We start from the raw sequence: 18,103 nt of genomic DNA, 5'->3' as shown, positions 1-18,103 counted from the left end.
TCCTTGTCAGTACGTATAACCTTTATCAGTTCCTGTAGTGTCCCTTGTCAGTACGTATAACCTTTATCAGTTCCTGTAGTGTCCCCTGTCAGTACGTATAACCTTTATCAGTTCCTGTAGTGTCCCTTGTCAGTACGTATAACCTTTATCAGTTCCTGTAGTGTCCCCTGTCAGTACGTATAACCTTTATCAGTTCCTGTAGTGTCCCCTGTCAGTACGTATAACCTTTATCAGTTCCTGTAGTGTCCCTTGTCAGTACGTATAACCTTTATCAGTTCCTGTAGTGTCCCTTGTCAGTACGTATAACCTTTATCAGTTCCTGTAGTGTCCCCTGTCAGTACGTATAACCTTTATCAGTTCCTGTAGTGTCCCTTGTCAGTACGTATAACCTTTATCAGTTCCTGTAGTGTCCCCTGTCAGTACGTATAACCTTTATCAGTTCCTGTAGTGTCCCTTGTCAGTACGTATAACCTTTATCAGTTCCTGTAGTGTCCCTTGTCAGTACGTATAACCTTTATCAGTTCCTGTAGTGTCCACTGTCAGTCCGTATAACCTTTATCAGTTCCTGTAGTGTCTCTTGTCAGTACGTATAACCTTTATCAGTTCCTGTAGTGTCTCTTGTCAGTACGTATAACCTTTATCAGTTCCTGTATGTGTCCCTTGTCAGTCCGTATAACCTTTATCAGTTCCTGTATGTGTCCCTTGTCAGTACGTATAACCTTTATCAGTTCCTGTAGTGTCCCTTGTCAGTACGTATAACCTTTATCAGTTCCTGTAGTGTCCCTTGTCAGTACGTATAACCTTTATCAGTTCCTGTAGTGTCCCTTGTCAGTACGTATAACCTTTATCAGTTCCTGTAGTGTCCCATGTCAGTACGTATAACCTTTATCAGTTCCTGTAGTGTCCCTGTCAGTACGTATAACCTTTATCAGTTCCTGTAGTGTCCCTGTCAGTACGTATAACCTTTATCAGTTCCTGTAGTGTCCCCTGTCAGTACGTATAACCTTTATCAGTTCCTGTAGTGTCCCCTGTCAGTACGTATAACCTTTATCAGTTCCTGTAGTGTCCCCTGTCAGTACGTATAACCTTTATCAGTTCCTGTAGTGTCCCCTGTCAGTACGTATAACCTTTATCAGTTCCTGTAGTGTCCCTGTCAGTACGTATAACCTTTATCAGTTCCTGTAGTGTCCCCTGTCAGTACGTATAACCTTTATCAGTTCCTGTAGTGTCCCTTGTCAGTACGTATAACCTTTATCAGTTCCTGTAGTGTCCCTGTCAGTACGTATAACCTTTATCAGTTCCTGTAGTGTCCACTGTCAGTACGTATAACCTTTATCAGTTCCTGTAGTGTCCCCTGTCAGTACGTATAACCTTTATCAGTTCCTGTAGTGTCCCCTGTCAGTACGTATAACATTTATCAGTTCCTGTAGTGTCCCTTGTCAGTACGTATAACCTTTATCAGTTCCTGTAGTGTCTCTTGTCAGTACGTATAACCTTTATCAGTTCCTGTAGTGTCCCCTGTCAGTACGTATAACCTTTATCAGTTCCTGTAGCGTCCCCTGTCAGTACGTATAACCTTTATCAGTTCCTGTAGTGTCCCCTGTCAGTACGTATAACCTTTATCAGTTCCTGTAGTGTCCCCTGTCAGTACGTATAACCTTTATCAGTTCCTGTAGCGTCCCCTGTCAGTACGTATAACCTTTATCAGTTCCTGTAGTGTCCCCTGTCAGTACGTATAACCTTTATCAGTTCCTGTAGTGTCCCCTGTCAGTACGTATAACCTTTATCAGTTCCTGTAGTGTCCCCTGTCAGTACGTATAACCTTTATCAGTTCCTGTAGTGTCCCTGTCAGTACGTATAACCTTTATCAGTTCCTGTAGTGTCCCTGTCAGTACGTATAACCTTTATCAGTTCCTGTAGTGTCCCCTGTCAGTACGTATAACCTTTATCAGTTCCTGTAGTGTCCCTTGTCAGTACGTATAACCTTTATCAGTTCCTGTAGTGTCCCTTGTCAGTACGTATAACCTTTATCAGTTCCTGTAGTGTCCCCTGTCAGTACGTATAACCTTTATCAGTTCCTGTAGTGTCCCCTGTCAGTACGTATAACCTTTATCAGTTCCTGTAGTGTCCCCTGTCAGTACGTATAACCTTTATCAGTTCCTGTAGTGTCCCCTGTCAGTACGTATAACCTTTATCAGTTCCTGTAGTGTCCCTTGTCAGTACGTATAACCTTTATCAGTTCCTGTAGTGTCCCTTGTCAGTACGTATAACCTTTATCAGTTCCTGTAGTGTCCCCTGTCAGTACGTATAACCTTTATCAGTTCCTGTAGTGTCCCCTGTCAGTACGTATAACCTTTATCAGTTCCTGTAGTGTCCCCTGTCAGTACGTATAACCTTTATCAGTTCCTGTAGTGTCCCTTGTCAGTACGTATAACCTTTATCAGTTCCTGTAGTGTCCCTGTCAGTACGTATAACCTTTATCAGTTCCTGTAGTGTCCCTTGTCAGTACGTATAACCTTTATCAGTTCCTGTAGTGTCCCCTGTCAGTACGTATAACCTTTATCAGTTCCTGTAGTGTCCCTTGTCAGTACGTATAACCTTTATCAGTTCCTGTATGTGTCCACTGTCAGTACGTATAACCTTTATCAGTTCCTGTAGTGTCCCCTGTCAGTACGTATAACATTTATCAGTTCCTGTAGTGTCCCTTGTCAGTACGTATAACCTTTATCAGTTCCTGTAGTGTCCCCTGTCAGTACGTATAACCTTTATCAGTTCCTGTAGTGTCCCTTGTCAGTACGTATAACCTTTATCAGTTCCTGTAGTGTCCCTTGTCAGTACGTATAACCTTTATCAGTTCCTGTAGTGTCCCCTGTCAGTACGTATAACCTTTATCAGTTCCTGTAGTGTCCCTTGTCAGTACGTATAACCTTTATCAGTTCCTGTAGTGTCCCCTGTCAGTACGTATAACCTTTATCAGTTCCTGTAGTGTCCACTGTCAGTACGTATAACCTTTATCAGTTCCTGTAGTGTCTCTTGTCAGTACGTATAACCTTTATCAGTTCCTGTATGTGTCCACTGTCAGTCCGTATAACCTTTATCAGTTCCTGTAGTGTCCCCTGTCAGTACGTATAACCTTTATCAGTTCCTGTAGTGTCCCCTGTCAGTACGTATAACCTTTATCAGTTCCTGTAGTGTCCCCTGTCAGTACGTATAACCTTTATCAGTTCCTGTAGTGTCCCCTGTCAGTACGTATAACCTTTATCAGTTCCTGTAGTGTCCCTTGTCAGTACGTATAACCTTTATCAGTTCCTGTAGTGTCCCTGTCAGTACGTATAACCTTTATCAGTTCCTGTAGTGTCCCTGTCAGTACGTATAACCTTTATCAGTTCCTGTAGTGTCCCTGTCAGTACGTATAACCTTTATCAGTTCCTGTAGTGTCCCTGTCAGTACGTATAACCTTTATCAGTTCCTGTAGTGTCCCTGTCAGTACGTATAACCTTTATCAGTTCCTGTAGTGTCCCCTGTCAGTACGTATAACCTTTATCAGTTCCTGTAGTGTCCCTGTCAGTACGTATAACCTTTATCAGTTCCTGTAGTGTCCCCTGTCAGTACGTATAACCTTTATCAGTTCCTGTAGTGTCCCCTGTCAGTACGTATAACCTTTATCAGTTCCTGTAGTGTCCCCTGTCAGTACGTATAACCTTTATCAGTTCCTGTAGTGTCCCCTGTCAGTACGTATAACCTTTATCAGTTCCTGTAGTGTCCCCTGTCAGTACGTATAACCTTTATCAGTTCCTGTAGCGTCCCCTGTCAGTACGTATAACCTTTATCAGTTCCTGTAGTGTCCCCTGTCAGTACGTATAACCTTTATCAGTTCCTGTAGTGTCCCCTGTCAGTACGTATAACCTTTATCAGTTCCTGTAGTGTCCCCTGTCAGTACGTATAACCTTTATCAGTTCCTGTAGTGTCCCCTGTCAGTACGTATAACCTTTATCAGTTCCTGTAGTGTCCCCTGTCAGTACGTATAACCTTTATCAGTTCCTGTAGTGTCCCTTGTCAGTACGTATAACCTTTATCAGTTCCTGTAGTGTCCCTTGTCAGTACGTATAACCTTTATCAGTTCCTGTAGTGTCCCCTGTCAGTACGTATAACCCTTTATCAGTTCCTGTAGTGTCCCCTGTCAGTACGTATAACCTTTATCAGTTCCTGTAGCGTCCCTGTCAGTACGTATAACCTTTATCAGTTCCTGTAGTGTCCCTGTCAGTACGTATAACCTTTATCAGTTCCTGTAGTGTCCCTGTCAGTACGTATAACCTTTATCAGTTCCTGTAGTGTCCCCTGTCAGTACGTATAACCTTTATCAGTTCCTGTAGTGTCCCCTGTCAGTACGTATAACCTTTATCAGTTCCTGTAGTGTCCCTGTCAGTACGTATAACCTTTATCAGTTCCTGTAGTGTCCCTGTCAGTACGTATAACCTTTATCAGTTCCTGTAGTGTCCCTGTCAGTACGTATAACCTTTATCAGTTCCTGTAGTGTCCCCTGTCAGTACGTATAACCTTTATCAGTTCCTGTAGTGTCCCCTGTCAGTACGTATAACCTTTATCAGTTCCTGTGGCGTTCCCTGTCAGTCCGTATAACCTTTATCAGTTCCTGAAGCGTTCCCTGTCAGTACGTATAACCTTTATCAGTTCCTGTAGTGTCCCCTGTCAGTACGTATAACCTTTATCAGTTCCTGTAGTGTCCCTGTCAGTACGTATAACCTTTATCAGTTCCTGTATGTGTCCCCTGTCAGTACGTATAACCTTTATCAGTTCCTGTAGTGTCCCTGTCAGTACGTATAACCTTTATCAGTTCCTGTAGTGTCCCTCTGTCAGTACGTATAACCTTTATCAGTTCCTGTAGTGTCCCCTGTCAGTACGTATAACCTTTATCAGTTCCTGTAGCGTCCCTTGTCAGTACGTATAACCTTTATCAGTTCCTGTAGTGTCCCATGTCAGTACGTATAACCTTTATCAGTTCCTGTAGTGTCCCCTGTCAGTACGTATAACCTTTATCAGTTCCTGTAGTGTCCCCTGTCAGTACGTATAACCTTTATCAGTTCCTGTAGTGTCCCCTGTCAGTACGTATAACCTTTATCAGTTCCTGTAGTGTCCCTGTCAGTACGTATAACCTTTATCAGTTCCTGTAGTGTCCCTGTCAGTACGTATAACCTTTATCAGTTCCTGTAGTCGTATAACCTTTATCAGTTCCTGTAGTCAGTACGTATAACCTTTATCAGTTCCTGTAGTGTCCCTGTCAGTACGTATAACCTTTATCAGTTCCTGTAGTGTCCCCTGTCAGTACGTATAACCTTTATCAGTTCCTGTAGTGTCCCCTGTCAGTACGTATAACCTTTATCAGTTCCTGTAGTGTCCCTGTCAGTACGTATAACCTTTATCAGTTCCTGTAGTGTCCCTGTCAGTACGTATAACCTTTATCAGTTCCTGTAGTGTCCCTGTCAGTACGTATAACCTTTATCAGTTCCTGTAGTGTCCCCTTGTCAGTACGTATAACCTTTATCAGTTCCTGTAGTGAGGTCCTTGTCAGTACGTATAACCTTTATCAGTTCCTGTATGTGTCCACTGTCAGTCCGTATAACCTTTATCAGTTCCTGTAGTGTCCCCTGTCAGTACGTATAACCTTTATCAGTTCCTGTAGTGTCCCTTGTCAGTACGTATAACCTTTATCAGTTCCTGTAGTGTCCCCTGTCAGTACGTATAACCTTTATCAGTTCCTGTAGTGTCCCCTGTCAGTACGTATAACCTTTATCAGTTCCTGTAGTGTCCCCTGTCAGTACGTATAACCTTTATCAGTTCCTGTAGTGTCCCTTGTCAGTACGTATAACCTTTATCAGTTCCTGTAGTGTCCCCTGTCAGTACGTATAACCTTTATCAGTTCCTGTAGTGTCCCCTGTCAGTACGTATAACCTTTATCAGTTCCTGTAGTGTCCCTTGTCAGTACGTATAACCTTTATCAGTTCCTGTAGTGTCCCTTGTCAGTACGTATAACCTTTATCAGTTCCTGTAGTGTCCCCTGTCAGTACGTATAACCTTTATCAGTTCCTGTAGCGTCCCCTGTCAGTACGTATAACCTTTATCAGTTCCTGTAGTGTCCCTTGTCAGTACGTATAACCTTTATCAGTTCCTGTAGTGTCCCCTGTCAGTACGTATAACCTTTATCAGTTCCTGTAGTGTCCCCTGTCAGTACGTATAACCTTTATCAGTTCCTGTAGTGTCCCCTGTCAGTACGTATAACCTTTATCAGTTCCTGTAGTGTCCCCTGTCAGTACGTATAACCTTTATCAGTTCCTGTAGTGTTCCCTGTCAGTACGTATAACCTTTATCAGTTCCTGTAGCGTCCCCTGTCAGTACGTATAATCTTGATCAGTTCCTGTAGTGTCCCCTGTCAGTACGTATAACCTTTATCAGTTCCTGTAGTGTTCCATGTCAGTACGTATAACCTTTATCAGTTCCTGTAGTGTCCACTGTCAGTACGTATAACCTTTATCAGTTCCTGTAGTGTCCCCTGTCAGTACGTATAACCTTTATCAGTTCCTGTAGTGTCCCCTGTCAGTACGTATAACCTTTATCAGTTCCTGTAGTGTCCCCTGTCAGTACGTATAACCTTTATCAGTTCCTGTAGTGTCCCTTGTCAGTACGTATAACCTTTATCAGTTCCTGTAGTGTCCCCTGTCAGTACGTATAACCTTTATCAGTTCCTGTAGTGTCCACTGTCAGTACGTATAACCTTTATCAGTTCCTGTATGTGTCCACTGTCAGTACGTATAACCTTTATCAGTTCCTGTAGTGTCCCCTGTCAGTACGTATAACCTTTATCAGTTCCTGTAGTGTCCCCTGTCAGTACGTATAACCTTTATCAGTTCCTGTAGTGTCCCTTGTCAGTACGTATAACCTTTATCAGTTCCTGTAGTGTCCCCTGTCAGTACGTATAACCTTTATCAGTTCCTGTAGTGTCCCTTGTCAGTACGTATAACCTTTATCAGTTCCTGTATGTGTCCACTGTCAGTCCGTATAACCTTTATCAGTTCCTGTAGTGTCCCCTGTCAGTACGTATAACCTTTATCAGTTCCTGTAGTGTCCCTTGTCAGTACGTATAACCTTTATCAGTTCCTGTAGTGTCCCTTGTCAGTACGTATAACCTTTATCAGTTCCTGTAGTGTCCCCTGTCAGTACGTATAAATTTATCAGTTCCTGTAGTGTCCTTGTCAGTACGTATAACCTTTATCAGTTCCTGTAGTGTCCCCTGTCAGTACGTATAACCTTTATCAGTTCCTGTAGTGTCCCTGTCAGTACGTATAACCTTTATCAGTTCCTGTAGTGTCCCTGTCAGTACGTATAACCTTTATCAGTTCCTGTAGTGTCCCCTGTCAGTACGTATAACCTTTATCAGTTCCTGTAGTGTCCCTGTCAGTACGTATAACCTTTATCAGTTCCTGTAGTGTCCCTTGTCAGTACGTATAACCTTTATCAGTTCCTGTAGTGTCCCTTGTCAGTACGTATAACCTTTATCAGTTCCTGTAGTGTCCCCTGTCAGTACGTATAACCTTTATCAGTTCCTGTAGTGTCCCTGTCAGTACGTATAACCTTTATCAGTTCCTGTAGTGTCCACTGTCAGTACGTATAACCTTTATCAGTTCCTGTAGTGTCCCTGTCAGTACGTATAACCTTTATCAGTTCCTGTAGTGTCCCCTGTCAGTACGTATAACCTTTATCAGTTCCTGTAGTGTCCCTGTCAGTACGTATAACCTTTATCAGTTCCTGTAGTGTCCCTGTCAGTACGTATAACCTTTATCAGTTCCTGTAGTGTCCCTGTCAGTACGTATAACCTTTATCAGTTCCTGTAGTGTCCTGTCCGTATAACCTTTATCAGTTCCTGTAGTGTCCTGTCGTATATAACCTTTATCAGTTCCTGTAGTGTCCCCTGTCAGTACGTATAACCTTTATCAGTTCCTGTAGCGTCCCCTGTCAGTACGTATAACCTTTATCAGTTCCTGTAGTGTCCCTTGTCAGTACGTATAACCTTTATCAGTTCCTGTAGTGTCCCCTTGTCAGTACGTATAACCTTTATCAGTTCCTGTAGTGTCCCTGTCAGTACGTATAACCTTTATCAGTTCCTGTAGTGTCCCCTTGTCAGTACGTATAACCTTTATCAGTTCCTGTAGTGTCCCTTGTCAGTACGTATAACCTTTATCAGTTCCTGTAGCGTCCCCTGTCAGTCGTATAACCTTTATCAGTTCCTGTAGTGTCCCCTGTCAGTACGTATAACCTTTATCAGTTCCTGTAGTGTCCCTGTCAGTACGTATAACCTTTATCAGTTCCTGTATGTGTCCACTGTCAGTACGTATAACCTTTATCAGTTCCTGTAGTGTCCCTTGTCAGTACGTATAACCTTTATCAGTTCCTGTAGTGTCCCTGTCAGTACGTATAACCTTTATCAGTTCCTGTAGTGTCCCCTGTCAGTACGTATAACCTTTATCAGTTCCTGTAGTGTCCCCTGTCAGTACGTATAACCTTTATCAGTTCCTGTAGTGTCCCCTGTCAGTACGTATAACCTTTATCAGTTCCTGTAGTGTCCCCTGTCAGTACGTATAACCTTTATCAGTTCCTGTAGTGTCCCCTGTCAGTACGTATAACCTTTATCAGTTCCTGTAGTGTCCCCTGTCAGTACGTATAACATTTATCAGTTCCTGTAGTGTCCCCTGTCAGTACGTATAACCTTTATCAGTTCCTGTAGTGTCCCCTGTCAGTACGTATAACCTTTATCAGTTCCTGTAGTGTCCCTGTCAGTACGTATAACCTTTATCAGTTCCTGTAGGTCTTAGTACGTATAACCTTTATCAGTTCCTGTAGTGTCCCTGTCAGTACGTATAACCTTTATCAGTTCCTGTAGTGTCCCCTGTCAGTACGTATAACCTTTATCAGTTCCTGTAGTGTCCCCTGTCAGTACGTATAACCTTTATCAGTTCCTGTAGTGTCCCCTGTCAGTACGTATAACCTTTATCAGTTCCTGTAGTGTCCCCTGTCAGTACGTATAACCTTTATCAGTTCCTGTAGTGTCCCCTGTCAGTACGTATAACCTTTATCAGTTCCTGTAGCGTCCCCTGTCAGTACGTATAACCTTTATCAGTTCCTGTAGTGTCCCTGTCAGTACGTATAACCTTTATCAGTTCCTGTAGCGTCCCCTGTCAGTACGTATAACCTTTATCAGTTCCTGTAGTGTCCCTTGTCAGTACGTATAACCTTTATCAGTTCCTGTAGTGTCCCCTGTCAGTACGTATAACCTTTATCAGTTCCTGTAGTGTCCCTGTCAGTACGTATAACCTTTATCAGTTCCTGTAGTGTCCCCTGTCAGTACGTATAACATTTATCAGTTCCTGTAGTGTCCCCTGTCAGTACGTATAACCTTTATCAGTTCCTGTAGTGTCCCTTGTCAGTACGTATAACCTTTATCAGTTCCTGTAGTGTCCCCTGTCAGTACGTATAACCTTTATCAGTTCCTGTAGTGTCCCCTGTCAGTACGTATAACCTTTATCAGTTCCTGTATCCTGTGTCAGTCAGTACGTATAACCTTTATCAGTTCCTGTATGTCCCTGTCAGTTAACGTATAACCTTTATCAGTTCCTGTAGTGTCCCCTGTCAGTACGTATAACCTTTATCAGTTCCTGTAGTGTCCCCTGTCAGTACGTATAACCTTTATCAGTTCCTGTAGTGTTCCCCTGTCAGTACGTATAACATTTATCAGTTCCTGTAGCGTCCCCTGTCAGTACGTATAACCTTTATCAGTTCCTGTAGTGTCCCCTGTCAGTACGTATAACCTTTATCAGTTCCTGAAGCGTTCCTTGTCAGTACGTATAACCTTTATCAGTTCCTGTAGTGTCCCCTGTCAGTACGTATAACCTTTATCAGTTCCTGTAGCGTCCCCTGTCAGTACGTATAACCTTTATCAGTTCCTGTAGCGTCCCCTGTCAGTACGTATAACCTTTATCAGTTCCTGTAGTGTCCCCTGTCAGTACGTATAACCTTTATCAGTTCCTGTAGTGTCCCTTGTCAGTACGTATAACCTTTATCAGTTCCTGTAGCGTCCCCTTTCAGTACGTATAACCTTTATCAGTTCCTGTAGTGTCCCATGTCAGTACGTATAACCTTTATCAGTTCCTGTAGTGTCCCTGTCAGTACGTATAACCTTTATCAGTTCCTGTAGGTCCCTGTCAGTACGTATAACTTTATCAGTTCCTGTAGTGTCCCCTGTCAGTACGTATAACCTTTATCAGTTCCTGTAGTGTCCCTGTCAGTACGTATAACCTTTATCAGTTCCTGTAGTGTCCCCTGTCAGTACGTATAACCTTTATCAGTTCCTGAAGTGTCCCTTGTCAGTACGTATAACCTTTATCAGTTCCTGTAGCGTCCCCTGTCAGTACGTATAACCTTTATCAGTTCCTGTAGTGTCCCTTGTCAGTACGTATAACCTTTATCAGTTCCTGTAGTGTCCCCTGTCAGTACGTATAACCTTTATCAGTTCCTGTAGTGTCCCCTGTCAGTACGTATAACCTTTATCAGTTCCTGTATGTGTCCCTGTCAGTACGTATAACCTTTATCAGTTCCTGTAGTGTCCCTGTCAGTACGTATAACCTTTATCAGTTCCTGTAGCGTCCCCTGTCAGTACGTATAACCTTTATCAGTTCCTGTAGCGTTCCCCTGTCAGTACGTATAACCTTTATCAGTTCCTGTAGTGTCCCTTGTCAGTACGTATAACCTTTATCAGTTCCTGTAGCGTCCCCTGTCAGTACGTATAACATTTATCAGTTCCTGTAGTGTCCCCTGTCAGTACGTATAACCTTTATCAGTTCCTGTAGTGTCCCCTGTCAGTACGTATAACCTTTATCAGTTCCTGTAGCGTCCCCTGTCAGTACGTATAACCTTTATCAGTTCCTGTAGTGTCCCCTGTCAGTACGTATAACCTTTATCAGTTCCTGTAGTGTCCCCTGTCAGTACGTATAACCTTTATCAGTTCCTGTAGTGTCCCCTGTCAGTTTTGTCAGTACGTATAACCTTTATCAGTTCCTGTAGTGTCCCCTGTCAGTACGTATAACCTTTATCAGTTCCTGTAGTGTCCCCTGTCAGTACGTATAACCTTTATCAGTTCCTGTAGTGTCCTTGTCAGTACGTATAACCTTTATCAGTTCCTGTAGTGTCCCCTGTCAGTACGTATAACCTTTATCAGTTCCTGTAGTGTCCCTTGTCAGTACGTATAACTTTATCAGTTCTGAGGTCCTGTCAGTACGTTAACCTTTATCAGTTCCTGTAGTGTCCCCTGTCAGTACGTATAACCTTTATCAGTTCCTGTAGTGTCCCTTGTCAGTACGTATAACCTTTATCAGTTCCTGTAGTGTCCACTGTCAGTACGTATAACCTTTATCAGTTCCTGTAGTGTCCCCTGTCAGTACGTATAACCTTTATCAGTTCCTGTAGTGTCCCTTGTCAGTACGTATAACCTTTATCAGTTCCTGTAGTGTCCCCTGTCAGTCCGTATAACCTTTATCAGTTCCTGTAGCGTCCCTTGTCAGTACGTATAACCTTTATCAGTTCCTGTAGTGTCCCTTGTCAGTACGTATAACCTTTATCAGTTCCTGTAGTGTCCCTGTCAGTACGTATAACCTTATCAGTTCCTGTAGTTCGTAGGTCCCATGTCAGTACGTATAACCTTTATCAGTTCCTGTAGCGTCCCCTGTCATTACGTATAACCTTTATCAGTTCCTGTAGTGTCCCTTGTCAGTACGTATAACCTTTACCAGTTCCTGTAGCGTCCCCTGTCAGTACGTATAACCTGCATCAGTTATTGTGTCCTGTCAGAAAACCACTGACAAATAATACTTATGTTATCTTTTTGAAATGATTAAAAAATGTCAAATGGAAAACCCGTGTCAAGTCTTACCTCTTCCTTGAAATTCAAATTTATTCGAAGCTGTATGTGTCATACGTCGTTTCCCGTTGCTTTCAAAATAGAAAATAAATGACTTTAATTTGTTGGTTACTTTTCAATACTTTAATGGGTTCCTGATGGGTTATTTGTCCATCAGGTTATTGGTTGGTAAGTTGATAGTAAATCTGTGTCAGGGATACCGTCCTTGTCGATGTTAATACTTCGAATTGCTATAAAGTTTTTAAGGATGTGTATACGCATGGAGGCAATATATATATTCAGGTCCATTTGATCTGGAAAAAAATCTTAAATTATCCTGAAATTTACCTTAAATGATCCTGAAATTTACCTGAAATTGATCTGCAATTATCCTGAAATTGACCTTAAAATATCCTGAAAGTATCCTGAAATTGACTTGAAATTGACCTGAAATTATCCTAAAATTATCCTGAAATTGACCTGAAATTGACCTTAGTTTACCTGAATACATTATGCCTGTGTATCACTTGGAAAAATACATAACGGTTCTATGCAACTGAATTTGCAATATCATTATACGAACTGTTTGTTTTCAGACATATGCTCTAATCCGCAAGGGAATAGTTCTATTCTAAAAGCATATATCACCAAGTGTCTGATTTCCATAACATGTAAAGTGGTGGATCATTGAAACAGTACGAAAAAGATAAAAAAAGAGGCGCCATACTGTCAACGTATATTTGGAAAACAAGTAGCATTTAATATGTATACTTGTGTATCATTAAGGTAGAATATTAAAAAAATGTTTTACAAGTAGATTGTTGTTACAGTGAATTGACGTATAAGAGAACAATGTCGATGTCGAAATATCCGGCCAACAGTTACAAACCTGTCCTTGAAAAGAAGCTTCAACGTAAACATATATCAACTGATAACTTGTAAGTATATAAATACCGTTTTATATTTTATTGTACTTGTTACTGTTATAATTTTGATGAATAAACAACAGGTCGGTGCGTTGTGAGTAGCCTGTGGGTTGCTATTGCTGCCACCTGGTGGGGGTCAATGGAGGAAACATAAGGTAGATGATCAAATGAATGTTTCTGACAATTCTATATACTTCTGAGAACTACTGACCAAGCCGTGTGTTTTTGTTTAGGGATGACCTGGTTTTTATCCGGATATATTTCTCCTCCCTTGTCGTGGAGATCGAATCTGAAGTATACTCCTACACTGTAAGTGCAAGTTTTAAAAGTATAACTTTACAACAAGTACGTTATAAACACAAACATCATTTAACGATATGGACATTAATGATTTTGGCAAAGATTGATGTATACTGTGATTCAAATTTTAAGATATTCCCCTTTCTAATTGTGATTTGAATGAAATCGATTATGGTAAGTCAATGAGTGGCTAGATATATTATTGACTTTCACTGAACTGATACGTATTTGTTGATGCGTGCCTAGATGTTTTTTAATTGTTAAGCAACGGAATTATTACTAATTCTGTGAGCTAATTGGTGTGTAAGGAATGGGTTATTAACTGTGAACGGAAATTTGTATTCAAACCAGTAGTTGAAGCAGACACGCCTGAATGGACATACATACTACAGCATGGGAACATAGAGTCTCTAGTCATACAATATATATATATTTACACTTGCTAGGCTTGGTCACTATACGCTAATACTAGCCGATTTTGTTTACCATAACTGCATGGTAACATTGAACTTTGAACTTGCGTATGAAAATGTTCTGTGCAACGTAAAAGGACTACTTTTTTTTTTAAAAGAAACACATGGCTTTGTTTACATTTTGACGCAACATTACGTGTATATTGTTGTTTTTCATAGAATTTTGGAAAAATATAAACAATATATACATGTTTTATATTTATATATGATTCAAACAATTTTTTAATTAACAATTGTATAAAGAAACGGAAAAATATCCCGACCGGGGCGACGTGCTTTCATTTTTGTTAAAAATGATGGTTGTCAAATGTAAACATTACCTCTGTGCCTATGTTCGTCCTACGATCGAGCCTTTGGGATGGACGGGCGTGAGACCCTCTGATAGAGGTCAGTTAAAAACATATCCTCTTGTCTTTGTTCTTTGATAATTTAATCATGTGTATTATAAAACATGCACCGCTAATAATCCACGTGTTGACAGTTACGCGTCACCACAAATACATTGTACATATCCATCGAACACAAGTGAATTTGTTTCATCTATCGATGGCGATATGGATCTAAGCGTAGATTATATAATCACATGGCTCCCAAGGATGTAATATCGTCAAGTCAGACGACATCTCAAACACATTGAGCTACTTGAAAATCGGTGTTTTGCCAACTTCGGCAAACTCAAGTGTGTAAGCGTGCGTCAGCTTCGCCTCGCTGCACAATAACGGTCACCGAGTTCACACATGTGGCCGTGTACAAATTCTTTATGTTATTACGCTATATATTAACTTTTAGCAAAATTGAATATATATTTAAAGTTCTGATCTGATTAAATAAAATTATCTCTGAAATTTACTTTGTTTGTCATGTTTATTTTACACTAAAATATTGAACTTTTTTGTCTTCGCGGATGAATAATTCTACCTTACGTGAAGCGTCATCATTCGCTGTTCAATTGAGTAAGCTCCTCCCACTTTTGACCGACTTTTATTGAATAATTACGTCACTTTCAAATGACGATTTTATTGCATAAAATATAAATAAAAAGTCGTGTGAGTGTAAATATAGGGATTGGATTTCGTTTTTATGTTAACCATGCTTGTATGGAGCAATTCCTCTAAGAATATATTTAATATGGGGCGCTAACGCGCCCCATAGAATATATTCTTAGAGGAATTGCTCCATACAAGCATGGTTAACATAAAAACGAAATCCAATCCCTATATATTCTTCCATACCTACATGTGTAATTCTGGCTGGTCCAGGGCAATATACTCATGCCGCCTGAGGCGGTATTGCATGGCTACCCATGCAATAAATTTAGTGACGTTACAGCTTCAACAAAATTTCTACTTCCTCGGTACAATTTTAACATTTTTTTCAGAAACTATGCAGTATTTACTTTAACAGATACAATCAATAGAATTTGCGTTGAAAATATTACGCAATTATCATGTTTGGAGAAATTATTTGCATTCAACTTTGTTTTAGAATTTATTTCAAAATGGCGAAAAGTTGTAGTAGTAAAAAAGCAATTAATGTCGAAGTATGAGAGAAAAATACTCTTTCATACGTGGATAGAGGGATACGGATATCCTACCCTCGGGGTTACAAAATGTTGTAAAACCCTCGGCAAGCCTCGGGTTTTACAACATTTTGTGACCCTCGGGTAGAATATCCCTATCCTTCATATCCACATATGAAAGAGTCTTATAATATAGAATTATGCCCTCGGGATCACAAAATGTTGTAAAACCCTGGGCAAGCCTCGGGTTTTACAACATTTTGTGACCCTCGGGTAGAATATCCCTATCCTTTCATATCCACATATGAAAGAGTCATCTCAGCAAGGACATTCAAGTCGTTATATAGTCATTAGGCAACATGTCTTCGGGTCTGGGACTCCTGTCTTCAAGATAAGATTTTTCATCTTAAAATTTAGGTCAAATTCGCCTACTTTACGGTACAGCGATATCGACATATGTAGATTGATAAAAAACATGTAATTGTAAAATGCGGCACCATTTAAGGATATTTCAAAAATGATCTGAAAACGGCATCAATGCCAAGTCATCTTACATTGAGATCAATTTCACTTCATTGTCCTCTTACTAAGATTATGCATGGTCATACTCTGTTTAATTTCTAGTCAAATGCTCTTCTTTTGTTGACTTGATATATTGTTTCTGTGTTGCTTGTAAAACGGATTTATTTTTATCTTTTACATGAAGGTTTTTTCATGAATGATTTAGGTTGGGATATGCCGCATTACAACACCTTCATTACCCTTTTGTAGGTTATCAACTTAGTCAGTGACATCGGCGGTCAACTCGGACTCTGGGTCGGTATCTCCATTTTGAGTTTACTTGAAGTTTTGGAACTAACGGGACTTTTGATTTTGAGTAATTGTCAAGGTAAGAAAATCAAGGCCTCACAAAAAGAAAGCGTCCCAACAAACCAGGAGAAAAGTGATCCACTTCACTCTGATATTTCGAAAGTTCAAGATCTTACAATATGATTTTAATGACTCATACTTTCAAACATAATTGTAAAATAGTGTGCTGTATTTAATGTAACAAACGATTTTTCAGTTATTACATATTAAAGGGTTATACGCCTTTGTCGGTAGGTATTGGTTGTAAAAATGGCCTCTACCATGCATTCCACAACATGGACATGTATAGTCAAGTTTTATGTGTTATACCTGGTAGAAAATTTTGATATATCAATGTTCCTTAAGAAATCTATTGAAACCAATAAGGTGTGATGAATTATGCTCATTCAAACGCACAGAAAAATCATGTATATCGTATGATGCCTTATATTGTTTATTTTTTCTGTGTGGGAAAGGATTTAAAATGGATTGTTTTATTTTTATTATTTGTAATTAATTGTGTTCATGAAATAATGGTGGTTGTTTCTATCTATTCATTGTTTTTGTTTAATATTTTGCTTGTTAATTGTTTGTTTTGTATTTGTGCTTTGTTCTTTGTTTTGGATACATGTACCATGTATGTGTTTTTGTGTTTTTTGTTGTTTTTTTGTTTTGTTTTGTTTTGTTTTTTTGTGCCTCGAATTACTAACAACAATTGGTTAGCTAGCTTATTTTTTATTTTTAAGAAATTGCTTTAAAGGGATTCATATTGCAGATTTGGATAAAAATGAATAAATAATTACTGTATTGAAAGCTTTTAAAATGGTTAAAGTTGGTTTTCATGAAGACATCTGTCCATTTATACAATATTTCAAAACTCTGAAGTCTTGTCTTACTCGATGCGAAATATTTTTGCCATAGATTCACAATTATGTCTGATTTGTCTTTTAAAATACGAATCAGATGACCTGATGTTTTCCCATTTTAGAAACAGCATAAATATGTTGTAATATTCATGTATACAAAAATAGGTGTAGGATAGACAACGCATATAAAATGTAAAATCTCACTACAGTAGAAACCTTGATCGTCATATTTGATTATGATTTCATCCAAATTTGAATTGAATTACATTTAATTCTTCCAGAAAAACGAATGCTATTGCTAGATTTCTGTTCGAGTGATATTGTCTATGGTTTCATATAGTATATGTTGCTGTAAAGTTTAAAAGTAGAAGAGAATATTTAAGCATTAAATTGCCTTCTTAATGGATTTATGGTCCTATAATTCTCCCAGGATTGCAGACAAATTGAATAACGCGCGTTAGCTTATATTTTCGTTTTCTGTTATTTTTAAGCCAACCTGCGTCATTACATCATGATGTAGTTCAGAACTAAATCACAATGTATGTTAAACATATCACTATACCAACGGGACTTATAGGAGATTATGATCTCATAAATTCCTTTTCTGTTTTGCAAGGTTATATAGTGTTAGTCCCGAGCAAATGGAAGTGTAAGATATTATATTGACATTACCAATATAATTTGAATTCATTATCTAGAGTATTAGGTAGTCACATGGACGCTTTTCTCCTCCACGTTTTATGATAATTTGTTTCAATGTGATGCAGAAAAACAGATAAAGATAATCTAATAGATACGAGTTAGCTGATTGCAGCAAATTGGAGCGCATATTTTGACATTAGTATGGCGTACGTTTTGGAAAGAAACTTTCATCACTATCGATTATCTAAATTGATATGAATCCCAAGTCAAAATAAATATGTCTATTACATGCTATGCATCAATTCTGATCTATAATCAATCAGTACTGATAGAATGAAGCAAAGGAATTATATGTTATAGATTAAAACCTATACACCGTGATTCTCTATTTTTATAATACCCACAGCATTGTGTAACCTTCTTCAGAGAGAGGCAATCAAAACATGGGCCTTGTGAATTATACTGGAACGATTGCTATATATCAACCTCTTGTGTTTAATCATTGTATACATATTTAGACAAAAAGTCATTATTAGACAACAGAAATTGGATTTTAAATTACGTGTGGT

The sequence above is a fragment of the Argopecten irradians genome, chromosome 9 (assembly GCF_041381155.1).
Source record: "Argopecten irradians isolate NY chromosome 9, Ai_NY, whole genome shotgun sequence".
Lineage (NCBI taxonomy): Eukaryota > Metazoa > Mollusca > Bivalvia > Pectinida > Pectinidae > Argopecten > Argopecten irradians.
This window is presented reverse-complemented; position numbering follows the sequence as displayed.